Here is a 14,121-nt window from a genome sequence, read left to right on the forward strand (position 1 = left end):
TTACTTATGACACAGGCGCACGCTTGGCACTACTTTGTTGATGCACGTGCGGCTACTGCGCACACAATTCACAAACACAGAAAATAATTTTTTTTTTGGTTTGGACTGGAGTGTACTTTCGGGGGTTACAGCACCCTTAACGGTCAAGCCAGCCGGCCCTTTACTTATGACACAGGCGCACGCTTGGCACTACTTTGTTGATGCACGTGCGGCTACTGCGCACACAATTCACAAACACAGAAAATAATTTTTTTTTTGGTTTGGACTGGAGTGTACTTTCGGGGGTTACAGCACCCTTAACGGTCAAGCCAGCCGGCCCTTTACTTATGACACAGGCGCACGCTTGGCACTACTTTGTTGATGCACGTGCGGCTACTGCGCACACAATTCACAAACACAGAAAATAATTTTTTTTTGGTTTGGACTGGAGTGTACTTTCGGGGGTTACAGCACCCTTTAACGGTCAAGCCAGCCGACCCTTTACTTATGACACAGGCGCACGCTTGGCACTACTTTGTTGATGCACGTGCGGCTACTGCGCACACAATTCACAAACACAGAAAATATATTATTTTTTTAGCACTTGGGGGGAGCACCCCTGATGGACAGAGCACCCCCTGGACAACACTACAGCACTCCTTTAGGACTGGGACACTGCACAGGACTTTGGAGTGGACACAGCCCCTATGGAGAACTGACTGCACAACACAGTCCAGCCAGCCCCTATGGACTTTGAAGTAGTGGACACAGCCCCTATTAACAACAGCAGCACAGCACAACACAGCCAGCCCCTATGGACTTTGAAGTAGTGGACAACAGCAGCACTACACTACACTACACTACACTACACAGCCCTAACTCCCACCCTCCCTCTTCACTGTCCACAGCCGAGTGAGAAAATGGCGCCGACGCGGGTACCTTATATAGGATCCAAAACCCGCGAGACTCGGAAGGCGGGATGATGACGTTTTGCCTCGATTTCAGATCCGAGTCAGGCGGGAAAAGTCGAGCCTGACTCGGATCGGACTCGGATCGGGGGGGCTCGGGGGGGTTCGGATTTCAGAAATCCGAACCCGCTCACCCCTAATATATATACACATGCAGTATACATGGAGGTCAAAGAAAACTTACACTGACACTATATATTCTATCACTGAGTTTTCCCAGGTAAGCCCTTTTGACATTTAAAATAATTAACCTGGGTGGAGGCACTGACAATGGGGATGTACACCGCTTAGAGGAATTCTGTGGGTGGGTACATTAGGAGTAACAAAGGTGGTATAAACCTGGTGACCCTTTAGTGATAAAATGGGGCTTACAAATAGGACTGACACTTTCGTGGCTGAACTCATTGGTTTGTTTGGGCCCCCACAAAACATTTTCTGGAAGCACTACCTTCAATTATTAAGGAGAAGGTTGATGATGAGGTTGGTGGTGGTGGAGATTGCATGTGCTGGTCCAAACTGCTGGTAGCTGATACTGGACTGCTTGTTATTAATTTACAAATTCTAAGTTTGTTAAACAAATTGCATGAACTCGCTGCAAATGACGTAACAGAGAGGAGGTCCCTAGATGGTTGACGCCCCTTCCTCTGCTAACTTTAGCTTTACAAATGGAACAGATGTCTTCACAACTGTTTTCAGAATTTAGAGTAAAATAATTCCACACATAAAACGTGGCTTTTCTGGCTTTCTTTTTAGCATGAGCAAGAACTGCTGCCACAGGTGGCTGATTTACGCAAACCACATCCTTATCATCAACATCCTTGTTAGCGTCAGATAGGACAAAAATTTTCCCCTCATCCTCCTTTTGCACTTCCTCCACACTATCATCCTCATTTTTTATTATTTCACCATCTAATACTAGCACAGCTGTCATGGCGTCAGTGATCCACTGTGAAACTGGGTGACAGCTGTGGATTTTTCCCACCATGGGCAACAACTGTTGCCTGATTTACAGTTTTTACACAAACATCCTCGGCATCAACATCATCATCATCATTCTTGTTGTTATCGCCAACTACATAAATATCCTCCTCATCCTCCTCGTGTAATTCCACAAAAGCATCTTCGATTTCTACGTCAGCATGTTGACTTGTGCTGCTCATCCCCACATTTGCAGAGGGCACACAAATGGTGGAATGCGGATCCTCTTCAAGTACAGTATTAGAAAGGTCAGGCTCACACATGGCAACCGCGGACACACTTGGACTCTCCTCAGGGATTTGTGATTTTTAGGAGCACATAGTTGGTTCTGGTGTCTTATTTGTCTTAACAATTTAAATTTTTTGTACCTCTCCTACAAGCTTAGGGGCTTAAATCATCACTAGAACCACCAGTCATAAATGATAAAGGCCAAGGCCTTTTCCTTTCCTTGTCACTTCATGTAGTGAATGGTATATTGCCAATTTTTTGTTTCTCTAAAGCTGACTTAGCTTTAGATTTTTTTTCTTTAACAGGTTAAAAGTTGATTTTTTTAGCCTGACTTTTTGGCCTGACCTAAGCCCTGGTACATCGGCCTTCATAGATGATGTTGACAGCCTTGCTTCATCATCATGGCTGCTACCGGCAGCTACAAGACTGGTATGTTTTTCCTGCTCTCCTGTCATGTGACTGTCCTCCATACTCACTGCAGTCTTACAGCAGTGTCACCAAGCAATTATAGCGCAGCTAAGTTGCGGCTAACGCAGACAACCAACCACACACAATTTTTTTTTTATTTTCACATTGGTGGTATGGCAGGCTAACACGCACACACAAATTGTTTTTATTTTTTCACTGGTGGTGTGGCTAACACGCACACACAAAATATTGTTTTTATTTTCACACTGGTGGCGTGGCAGGCTAACATGTACACACAAAAAAATTGTTTTTATTTTCACACTGGTGGTGTGGCTAATGCGCAATTACGCACACACAAAAAATTGTTTTTATTTTTTCACTGGTAGTATGGCTAGCACGTACACACAAAAAAATTTTTTTCTTTTTTTTACACTGAGGGGTGAAGAAGAGCACCCCTGATGTACAGAGCACCCCCTGGACAACACAGCAGAACAGCCAGCCAGCCCCTATGGACAGTACAACAGCCAGCCAGCCCCTATGGACAGGACAACAGCCAGCCAGCCCCTATGTACTACAGCCAGCCCCTATGGACAGAACAACCTCAAAACAGCAAGCCAGCTCCTATGGACAACAGCCATCCCCTATGGACTACAGCCAGCCCCTATGGACTACAGCCAGCCAGCCCCTATGGACAGGACAACAGCCAGCCAGCCAGCCAGCCCCTATGGATAACAGCCAGCCCCTATGGACAGGACAACCTCAAAACAGCCAGCCAGCCCCTATGGACAACAGCCAGCCCCTATGGACAGGACAACAGCCAGCAACATCCAGCCACCCCCTATGGATAACAGCCAGCCAGCCCCTATGGATAACAGCCAGCCAGCCCCTATGGACAGGACAACCTCAATTATGCAGCAAAGCTCCGGCATGAAAAATGGCGACGATCACGGTATCTTTATAGAATTCAAAACACGCGAGAATCCGACAGCGGGATGATGATGTTTTGCCTCGTTTTCAGATCCGAGTTAGGCGGGAAAACCCGAGCCGACCCGCATCTGACTCGGATCCCCTAAGTTCGGGTGGGTTCGGATCTCTGAGATCCGAACCCGCTCATCTCTAGTTATTACCCAGTTTTGTTTTATTGCTGTTTTGTTACCAACAGTAAAGCGCAATGCAATATGCTGGCGCTATATAAATGAATGTTACATTTTTATTTCTATATCTAATATATGCTCTGCACTCACCTCATTTTTATACACAAACTATGCTTTTATCATGGGTTTAGGCATGCTAGCTCATTAGATTAAAGAGACAAAACCTCACCCAAGCATATCAATTAATGGGCACCTGAGGAATTAGATGACAAGAATTGGCTTACATATGGAAAAATGGGGAGCAAGAGAAAATGTGACCACAAAAATGTACATAAACAATATGCTTTAATCCACGGCACTCAGCTGTCTGTGGTTCCTGAGTAAATGACCACACCATTTAGATTAAAAAAATCATACATGCTCTGCACTCGCCTAATCTTTACTCCAAAATGTATTTAAATTCAGTGGTTTGTTCTAAAATGTTGTAATAAAGTATTATAACAATTCTGAGTTGGGAGTAAATCAAAAAGCAAGTAACTTTGTATCTGGAACCTACCATGTTACATGAATTGGTTCCCTCTTCCTCTCCCTTCCACCCTTCTTTTTTTAATTGAGTTCCAGCTTTACTTTAAGATGTCAGGAGTAGTGCCTCCAACAGCTCCGCTGGGCCCCGGTCCTGAGAAGGGGCATGGTCAACTCAGGGAAGTGCGGCCAGACCCCCTCCTTACAAAAAAATAAAAACATACTATGTGTGCAGCCGCATCCTGTTACAGGGGTCGGGCTGCACTACCTGGATTCCTGCCAAGCCCCTTCAACAGGAAGGAGTGGGGCTCCGCAAATCAACGCTATCTGAAGATGGTGTTGGTTCCTGAAGGCAAACTCTGAAAACCTTCAGTTTTCGGAGTTTGCTGAATACTAGGCGACCCGGTCATGCCCCTAATAAAGAAATCGTCCCATTGCTTAAACATGCAGAGACTAGCATTTCCGCATGTGTAACAGGCAAATTAGTGATAATGAATAGGCCCCTTAATCTGACAACATACAGTATATTCAGTCACTAGTGACTCACTGACTTTGTAAATGTAATGGTGCATACACACGGTCAGATATGTCAGATGAACGATTGAACGATTTTTCCAACGATTTGAACGATTTTTGCCTGTATTAAAATGAATGAAATCTGACAAATCTGACTGCAAACACATTAGATGTCAAATATCGTTATCTGACAAATGGGAATGCGCATTGTTCATCGTTGCAGGCACACGTCAGATTTTATTTTCAGATATGAACGATTGAACAATTTTTAAAATCGTTATCGTTCAAATCTGAAAGAAAATCTGCCCGTGTGTATGCACCATAACCCCATGTTTGCTGGGTGCTTTCTAGTAGTATTTTCTGCATACCCCATACATAGTATTATCCGTAGCATTGTATACAGTAGCTCACACTTTCCAACCTCAAGCACCTATTTGTCTAAGTGAGAAAATAAGTATAAACTGGTGTGATGATAGAGTAGATACAGGAGAGACGTTTTAAGAAATGAGTGGAACTGTGGGTAAGATTAGTGCTAGGCGGCCCTCTGCCACATTCCTTTGCCTTAAAAATTTCTCTACAATGCTGTGCCTACCTGCCAATTATACACACAGCATTGAAGTGCCATCATTTAGTGAAAAATATCTTCATAGTTGGCTACACATTTCTGAGATACCCCCACATTTTGGGAGTTCTCCTGGCAAAGGTTGCCAAGCAGGCATATGTTCCAGCGGTGCCAAAATAAGACAACAGTTCTTTTATGTACAATCAGAAAAGTTGGCAGACTGTAAAGCTCTCACCTGTTCTGGCAGTTTTGACAGACTGCTGCAAATGTCTTAGGAGTCTACCTAAGACCCTTTGCGTTATGTCCCTTTTTGTCTCTTTTTCCTGCCTATCGCATGGACAAGAAATTATTTTGTGTAGGGATGTATAACAACCTTTTGCCAGAGCATGAAATAAATAACCCACAAATAAATGAAGACTTTCTACACACCATTAAATGATTAACCCCCAACCCTCTCCCAAACATTAAAGGAACTCCCTTGCACCCATACACCTTATACCAGGGGTTCCCAACCACGGTCCTCAAGGCACACTAACAGTCCAGGTTTTAGGGATAGCCATACTTGAGCACAAGTGACTTAATTAGTACCACAGTTATACTGATTTAACCTTCTGTGCACAATCATAGATATCACTAAAACCAGGACTGTTAGTGTGCCTTGAGGACTGAGGTTGGGAATCACTGCCTTATACTAATAACCCTCTCTATCCCCACACTTATTTCCATCCAACACTGTACATACTCCTGTGTATGCCTCTCTTGCTCTGCACACGTCCTACACAGCCTACATGTGTCGTGCTGTCAGTAGGAGAATGTGGTCACAGACAGCGGGGGGGAAATGGATCTGAAAGATAAGTGACAGTCTTTAGTAAAGTGACTGGTCCCGGGGGAGTCATCTTAAAACCCCCTTAAGTATGCACCTGGAGTGGCGTAGGGCCCACCCATTAGCCTAGGGCAGTGGTTCCCAAATTGTTTTGAATCACAGTGCCCTAGAGTATCAGCATTGTTTTCAAGGCACCCCTAAGTTTGTTATTCAGAAATTCAGAAAAAAATGTAGTAAAATAGTAAAGTGAAGTAAATTGTGCTTACCTATAATCCTGTGGTCCAGTAATGTGGTGGTGGACAGGTTTGTACTTCTGTTTGTCCACATATTTACATTACATTGACCATAAATAATTTGATTTGGCACCCCTGCAAGTCTCCCAAGGCACCGCAGGGTGCCACGGCGCACAGTAGGGAACCAATGGTCTAGGGTCCTAAGGGACTTGCACTGGGCCCACTTTACTTTTGTTCTAAGTGGTTCCAAAGGAAAAGAGGACAGAGAGACTCTTGTAGGGAGCACACTTTATGGGAAAACTAACAACCACAATTATGAAAATATTGTCATGACATGAATACAATTCAATTTAAATGCCCTGTAGATGTTGACAATTGGGAATGATGAAAATAAAACTTAACTTTTATTCAAAACACCTAATAAAATATCCTATATGACATAAAAGAATAAAAATATTTTTCTCTGTTGTTTATACGTGATTTACCTAAACAATGCTTGTCTGGGAGCCGTATACCAGTAACCAGATGAACAACCAATATGTCCAACAGATTAATGTCACAAAAATACTGGGTCAATCTTGCAAACAATATCCATTTCACAGATACAGGGAAGCCTCTCGGCTGGCCAGTGCTACTTAAATGCAGGGCCGTAGCTAGGGTGGTGCGGCCGGTGCCGTTGCACAGAGCGCAATGTTCTGGGGGCGGCACGGCCGCTGCCCTGATGATGCCCATAAAGAACAAGCTGTGTGCTGATGTCACGACGCCTGAACTGAATGAGGTTCCCCTGCCTGCGCGCGGCTATCAGACTCATCAGCACCTAGGTAAGGGGGAGGAGTGGGTGAGATCTGCACTTTTTGGCTGCTGTGCTTTCAGGCAGCATATGCAGCGCTGGCTTGTCTTGTCCCACTCCCTGTGTGGTGCTGCTGCTGCATCTGAAGAGGACTCCGGGGCTGAGCCGCTCAGTGGACTCGGAACCTGTTAAGAGGAGCTGCCCACCGGGAAGTAAAGAAGCTCTTTCTTTTTACTCCGGCTCTGCGATCCCTGCAGTATTGAAATCCCACACCGCTCCCAAACTTCCCCTACTCCTGAGCAGCACACATAACAACAAAAACTGCAGGACCTCACCCCGCCTGCTGCCTGCTCTTATCCCCAGCATACCAGCCCTCATCCAGACTGCAGGATGTGTGTATGCCAAGCCAGCTCGAAGGTAATGAGGCTGCCTGCATGTATAGCAGATCTCACTGGTGCCCAGTATAGCCGGTTACAGGTGCCTGGTTGGGGGGGGGGGGGAGCTGAGAGAGCTGCAGGGCTGGGCCCCATTACTAGGCTATGTGCAGACCCCACCCCCCCAGGGGTCTGCATTAGGGGTAGGGATAATTATACTATGGTCTGCATTAGGGAGGGGAGTCATTAATGATCTGCAATAGAAGAGGGGGTCATTAGTCAGGGATCTTCATTAGGGGAGGGGGTGATTAGAAATGGGTCTGCAATAGGAGTGGGGGTCAATAGTCAGGGATCTTCATTAGGGGAAGGGATCATTAGAAATAGGTCTGCATTAAGGGTGGGGATCATTAGACAAGAGTTAGAGTCAGGAGTAGGGTTGCCGACTTTTAGCTCCCTCCTTCCGGTAGGGAGCTGTCGGGCTTCATCAGCAGGGGGGGCGTGGCCAGGTAAGTGACACAAAAACAGGGGCGGGGCATGGGCGTGACAGCGCGATCCCGTCATGGCGGCCCCGCCCCCTTTTCACAATGGCATTTTGAAAGCAGGGGGCGGGGTCACGATGACGCGATTCAGCTTGAATCGCGTCACCGGCCCCTCCGCTGCTGGGGTTTATATGGTGATTGTGGGGAGGGGCCAGACAGATCGCCAGGGAGTGGGAGGCTTGCCTGCCTTTCCGGGGGACCGGGAGCAGCACCCGATTTTCGGGAGGCTCCCGGCCGACTCGAGAAGATAGGCAAGTATGGTTAGGAGTAGTTGGTAATTAGACAAGGGTCTGTCTAAGAGGTTGGGGGTTATTAGAAAATTAGGGGTAGAAATCATTAGACATGCATCAGACCCTCCAACTCTACTGTTTTTGCTTCTACAGTACCATTTTTTAACTAACGGTCTGTACCACTGGTGCAAGTGATGCCGGGCTGCCCCCAGGCTCTACCCCACATCTACATAGATCCTGGGACAGCACAGCATCTCCAGGAGTGCTGGGCACAACCCCAATGATGAAAATGGTGGTGTGCCGTGATGCTGTGGCTTTCCACATGAGGTCACTTCCCTTTTTAAGCAGAATTTCTGTATATGAAAAATGGGGGTGGCGGGTGGGGGGGCGTCAATGCTTATTCTGGCACAGGGCACCAGAATGTCTAGTTACGGCTCTGCATAAATGATGCACTCCTGCGATGCTGAGACAATATTCTCACAGAAACAAGCCAGCAGATATCTTAAGGCTATACAAAAAAACACTTTTAACCACGGGCCCGATTCAGACCAGGACGCTAGATGTGAACGCTCGTTCCCAGCATATGCAAATTCGGCTAATTGACGGCATGGCAGGCGATCGCGCGGAAAGGCATAAGCACACCCACTATGTCTTGCCGTGCGATCGCTTTGTGTATGCAGACACCCACCAGCCTGTCTAAAGACGCCCACTTGCGCACGTCATCTCCAGGAAGTGTATGAAACCATCGGTACATCGAGGACCATCGGAAGCGAACACAGCGCTTGAGGTAGACTATACCCTACCTCAAGCACTGCGATCACTTCAGTGTGAAATACAACCAGGTGACGTGTACTATGACGCTGCCTGCTATTTATGCACGCCTCTGAAATGGTGTTATTTTGGTCAGGTACGCCTGCGTTCACACCTACACTCCCCCATTTCTAGTGGCCAGCCTGTTACCACCCACAAATGGCTTCTCCTGTCACTCACTCTGGTGGGCTGTCTATGCTCGGCGAGCGAATGCTTCCCGATCTTTCGCAGTGGTTTGTGCATGCACACTGCGATGCATACACATGCGCACAATGCGAACCATTGGCAGCTACAAGCAAACGCTTCTTAGCGTCCGGGTCTGAATCGGGCCCCAAGTGTGAAAAAATATGAAGTGATCAATTACTGACACTGTGTGTTAGCGGCGCTGGGAGGGCTATTGAAGACCTCCATGAGCCGCCATCACGTTTATACATTAGGCTTTTGAGCTGTGTGCGGGGGGGAGGGTGCGCGGACGTGGGGGCTGGGCTTCGGACAGCCACTCGCAGGCTGCTGTAGAAGGAAAAAAAATTCCTGTCTACAGCAGCATACTCAGCAGCTGCTTCTGTGGACCTATTCTGATGGTGGGCCTGGAGCTGTAGCTCCATTAGCCCCATTATTAATCCGGCCACCTCCGTATAAGGACCTTAGGAGCTGAATCAGACCTGGACGCTAAGAACCGTTCGCCAGTAGCTGCCAATGGTTCGCATTGTGCGCATGCGTATGCATCGCAGTGCGAATGCGCAAACCACTGTGAAAGATCGGGAAGCGTTCGCTCGCCCAGCATAGACAGCCCAGCAGAGTGAGTGACAGGAGAAGCCATTTGTGGGTGATAACAGGCTGGCCACTAGAAACGGGGGAGTGTAGATGTGAACGCAGGCGTGCCTGACCAAAATAACACGGTTTCAGAGGCGTGCATAATTAACAGGCAGCGTCATAGTACACATCACCTGGTTGTATTTCACACTGAAGTGATTGCAGTGCTTGAGGTAGGGTATAGTCTACCTCAAGCGCTGTATTCGCTTCCGATGGTCCTTGATGTACCGATGCTTGCATACACTTCTTGGTAATAATGTGCATTAGTTGGCGGCTTAAGACAGGCTGGTGGGCGTCTTCTTACACAATGTGATCGCACGCCAAGACATAGTGGGTGTGCTTATGCCTTGCCGTGCGATCGCCTGCCGTGCCGTCACTTAGCCAAATTTGCATACGCTGGGAGCGAAAGAACACATCTAGCAAGCGGGTCTGAATGAGCTCCCTGATCTTATGGCTCAAGAGCTAACACTCACATATCGTGGGACCTTCATTTTTTTTACCTCTAATACCATTTGCAGCAAACACCTGGTTGACAGTGTAGCATGGATTTCTCTAATTCATTATCTACTCATTATTATTATTATTTTTATTATTATTATTATTATCATCATTTATTTATATGGCGCCACAAGTGTTCCGCAGCGCCTTACAATGTATGAAAATAAATAGGTGACAAAAGACTTACAGTACAATACAATACAGGACAGCGATAATATAAATTGCCACATTAGCAACCATAACACCCACATAAGCAGCAGAGCTAAAGCAACCAAGTGTTAGGTGCCCTAGTGGGGAGTAAGAAGTAGATGAAAGTAAAGAAGGGAGAAGCACAAGAGGGTAGAGGGCCCTGCTCATAAGAGGGTAGGGCAGACAAACAGGTGTGACACAGATGGGGTAGATGGGGAGGATATACTCACGGCCAGGTCACCAAGTTCCAGCTGATGAGAGTATCCAGGATATGACTCCGTAATAGGCACAATATCCAGAACGTACTTTGTTACTATTGCAGTTAATTCTGAAAATTTTATCAACTCAGCTCCTATCTTTTCAATACAAACCTTTAAGAGTTTTGTTAGTGCATCTCGTAGTCCAAACCAAGTTCATTAAACACATAAAACTGTAATATATTTAGTTGATATAATCTGGTCTCAAATGTTGGTCAAAGTTTGTTCAACTGTTTCCCAGTCCCTTAGATTCCAACTCACTGTTGAATCATTCTCAACTTTGGCTATACTGGTCTACAAAAATTAACTTTTTTTCTTTCACAAGAACTAAATAAATTGATCTAAATGTATTTTTTGTGCTGAATTCGAATATGCATTCAGATTTTATCCATCGGGCAGGGTTTTTGTGTGACATCCGTTTAAAGTTTTTTTAAATTAGTACTCACGTAAGTCTAAATGATAAATATACACCTCATTTACCTGTGTGACCTAAAAAGTTGTAGATGATGATTTTTGGGCATATTTTGCCTTTGGGATGTACATACCCTCCAAAATGGCCATTTCCATCAGGTACAAAATACTCTGCTCCTGGACTTCCCACCTAATTTATGATCGCAGTCATCAATTAACTAGTTCAACACAGGTGACAGTAATCATACATTAAGTGGGAAGTCCAGGTGCAGAGCATTTTCTAAATTGTGGAAGGGGTCATGTTGGAGGGTCTGGATGTCTCTCTTCATGGTCCAGCAATAGTCAGCTAGCATACTGGAACTCCATTTGCCTTGGTACCTGTTTTCCAGCTAGGGTAGTGCGGCTGGTGCCATCGCACAGGGCACCACAGGTCAGGGGGCGCTGTTTGTGCCTGTAACATTTCTGTTTATTATCATTCTTGCTTGTAGCTTCCTCTTATTTCATCCCCAGTATCTCCTGGCCTCTCCTATCCCTTCCCTGCCCTTCCCCAAGAAGCCATGACCCTTTTTTGGGTGCATTATGTCCCTATGAAAAATGAGGGGGCGCCAATGCTCTTTCTGGCACAGGGCACCAAAAAGTCTAGTTACGGCTCTGCTCTTTTCCCTTGTAGAAATCTGCAGATTGAAACGCTCATCACTGAAAGCCCCAAGATTTTTTGGGAAGAAGTCTAGGTGGGAGTCCTCTAATGTTAGTTAAGCAGAAATAGCAATCAGTTGAATGGTCCTTCTGTTCCCTCCAAATCATAGGAATTGCAAATGGCATATGATGTGAACTATGGCGCTCATTCAGAGCCACTCGCAAGTGGGCGCTTGCTCGTTCGCGGCCGATGGTACGCTTCATTCTGCGCATGCGCAAACTACTCAGAGCAATCGGAATCTGCTCGCTCGCCCAGCAAAGAAAGCCCAGTGTAATGAGTAACAGGAGAGGCCGTTTGTGGGTGGTAACGGGCCTGAGTGTTTCAACGCCGTTTATGAGGCGTGCATAATTAACAGCCAGCGTCATAGTACATGTCACATGCCTGTTTTTTACACTGAAGTCCTTGCAGTGCTTGTGGTAGGGTAAGGCAACCACAAGTGCTGCGATCACTTCCGATTGTCCTCGATGTACCAATGTTTTAATACACTTCCTGGAGATGACGTGCACTAGTGGGTTACTCCTCATAAGCTAAAGGGCGTCTATAGAGACAAAGTGATCGCTCGCCAAAACAGAGTGGGCATGCTTATGCCTTTCCGAACGAGCGCCTGCCATACCGTCACTTAGTCGAATTTGCATACGCTGGGTGCAAGTGATCGCATCTAGCAAGCGGGTCTGTATCAGGTCCTATATTTCCAGCCAGTGAGAAGCCTACTACATGATACACAGCATATATGTGGGGCCCAGTTCTTATCCAGATCACCAACTTTACACTCTAAGTAAAGTTCATAACACTTTTTTACAAGTAGACTGAAATTTTGCCTCTGAGATTTGAAGGTTACTTCACCACACACATAACAGAAATTGTCTGGATGATTTAAACACTTTCTTGGCATTATTGAAAATATTCTAACAACTAATACAACAAATACTTGTGCTAAGAGGCTCTGCTATGGTGACAGACATCCAGGGGTCACAGGACAATGGCCCTCATTCAGAGGCGGTCGGAGGATACAAGCGGTCGCTCAGAAACTGGGCGGCCGCTTGCATCCTGACCGGCCGCCTCTGTTTCGGTCGTTAGGCTGGGGGTTTACACCCACAGCTCTAACGACCACTTTGGTGATGGTCGCGATGGTCATAGACCATCGCGACGATCAGGGCTTACAACGAGACCCTAGGGTAGGGTCTCACTTGTCGTAAGCCCTGGAGAGCTTCTGGCTCTGTCAGAGCCGAAAGCTCTCCACTGACATCACTAGTGATGTCAGTGGGGCCTCCCCCAAATGGCAGGCGTTCCCATGGGAACGCCTCCGTTTGGGCTGCCACTCCCCCGGCCCGCCTTCCAAACGGGGCGAGCTGTCAATCAACATCAACAGCTCGCCCCCTTTGGAAAGAGACCCGCTACGACCGGCGCTGTCGGTCGTAGCGGGTCTCACGCATGCGCACGAAGGAGCCGGCTCCCTTGTGCGCATGCGCACTGGACAAACATCGAGGCGGCCGTGCGGTCGTAGACCGTACGGCCGCCTCTGAATGAAGCCCCATGTGCTGAGCCCTGATTGGAGGAGCCCAGCACATATGCTCCTCTGACCCAACCAGGGGGTTGGGGCTACACTGGCAGGTCAGGCTGCATGGAGGAGGAGGAGGAGGAAGCTGCTGGAGGCAGAGGGGAGAGTGGGGAGGGAATACAGGGGGACATATTGTTTGTATGCCTCTGTCGGTCTGTGTATGACAGGACATAAAGAACACTAAAATATGAAGAAAAGAAAAGTAACTATCAAAAACACACTATAGGGGAGATGTACCAAACTTACCAACATTCTGGCAGCCCCCTCTGGTGCGCTCGTGACATTGTGGCCCCGCCCCCGCTTTATAATGCCGATATTACAGGCATTATAAAGTCGAGGCCGGGGCTACGATGACGCAATTCAGCGCAAATCGCGTCATCGCACCCCCGGACCACCCACTTTTCCATGGGGGAGCACGGGGGACGATGGCCAATCCGGGGGACTGGCCTACTCTTGCGAGGGCCGGGAGTGGCACCCGGCAGTCCTGGGAGAGTAGGCAAGTATGAGATATACTAAGCTCTGGAAAGTGATAAATTGGAAAGTGATAAACTACCAACCAATCAGCTCCTAACTGTCATCTTACAGGCTGTGTTTGAAAATGACAGGAGCTGATTGGTTGGCAGTTTATCACTTTGCAATTTATC

The 14,121-nt window shown here is 47.0% G+C and overlaps 1 protein-coding gene across 1 annotated transcript in view; it reads left to right on the forward strand.

Annotated features, from left to right (window-relative positions):
- The window catches only part of MISP (mitotic spindle positioning), an 89,867-nt gene that overhangs the window by 60,565 nt on the left and 15,181 nt on the right, over nt 1-14,121 (forward strand). The window lies entirely within an intron of this gene.

This window comes from Taudactylus pleione, unplaced genomic scaffold, assembly GCF_031769625.1.
Source record: "Taudactylus pleione unplaced genomic scaffold, aTauple2 ptg000044l, whole genome shotgun sequence".
Taxonomy (NCBI): Eukaryota; Metazoa; Chordata; class Amphibia; order Anura; family Myobatrachidae; genus Taudactylus; species Taudactylus pleione.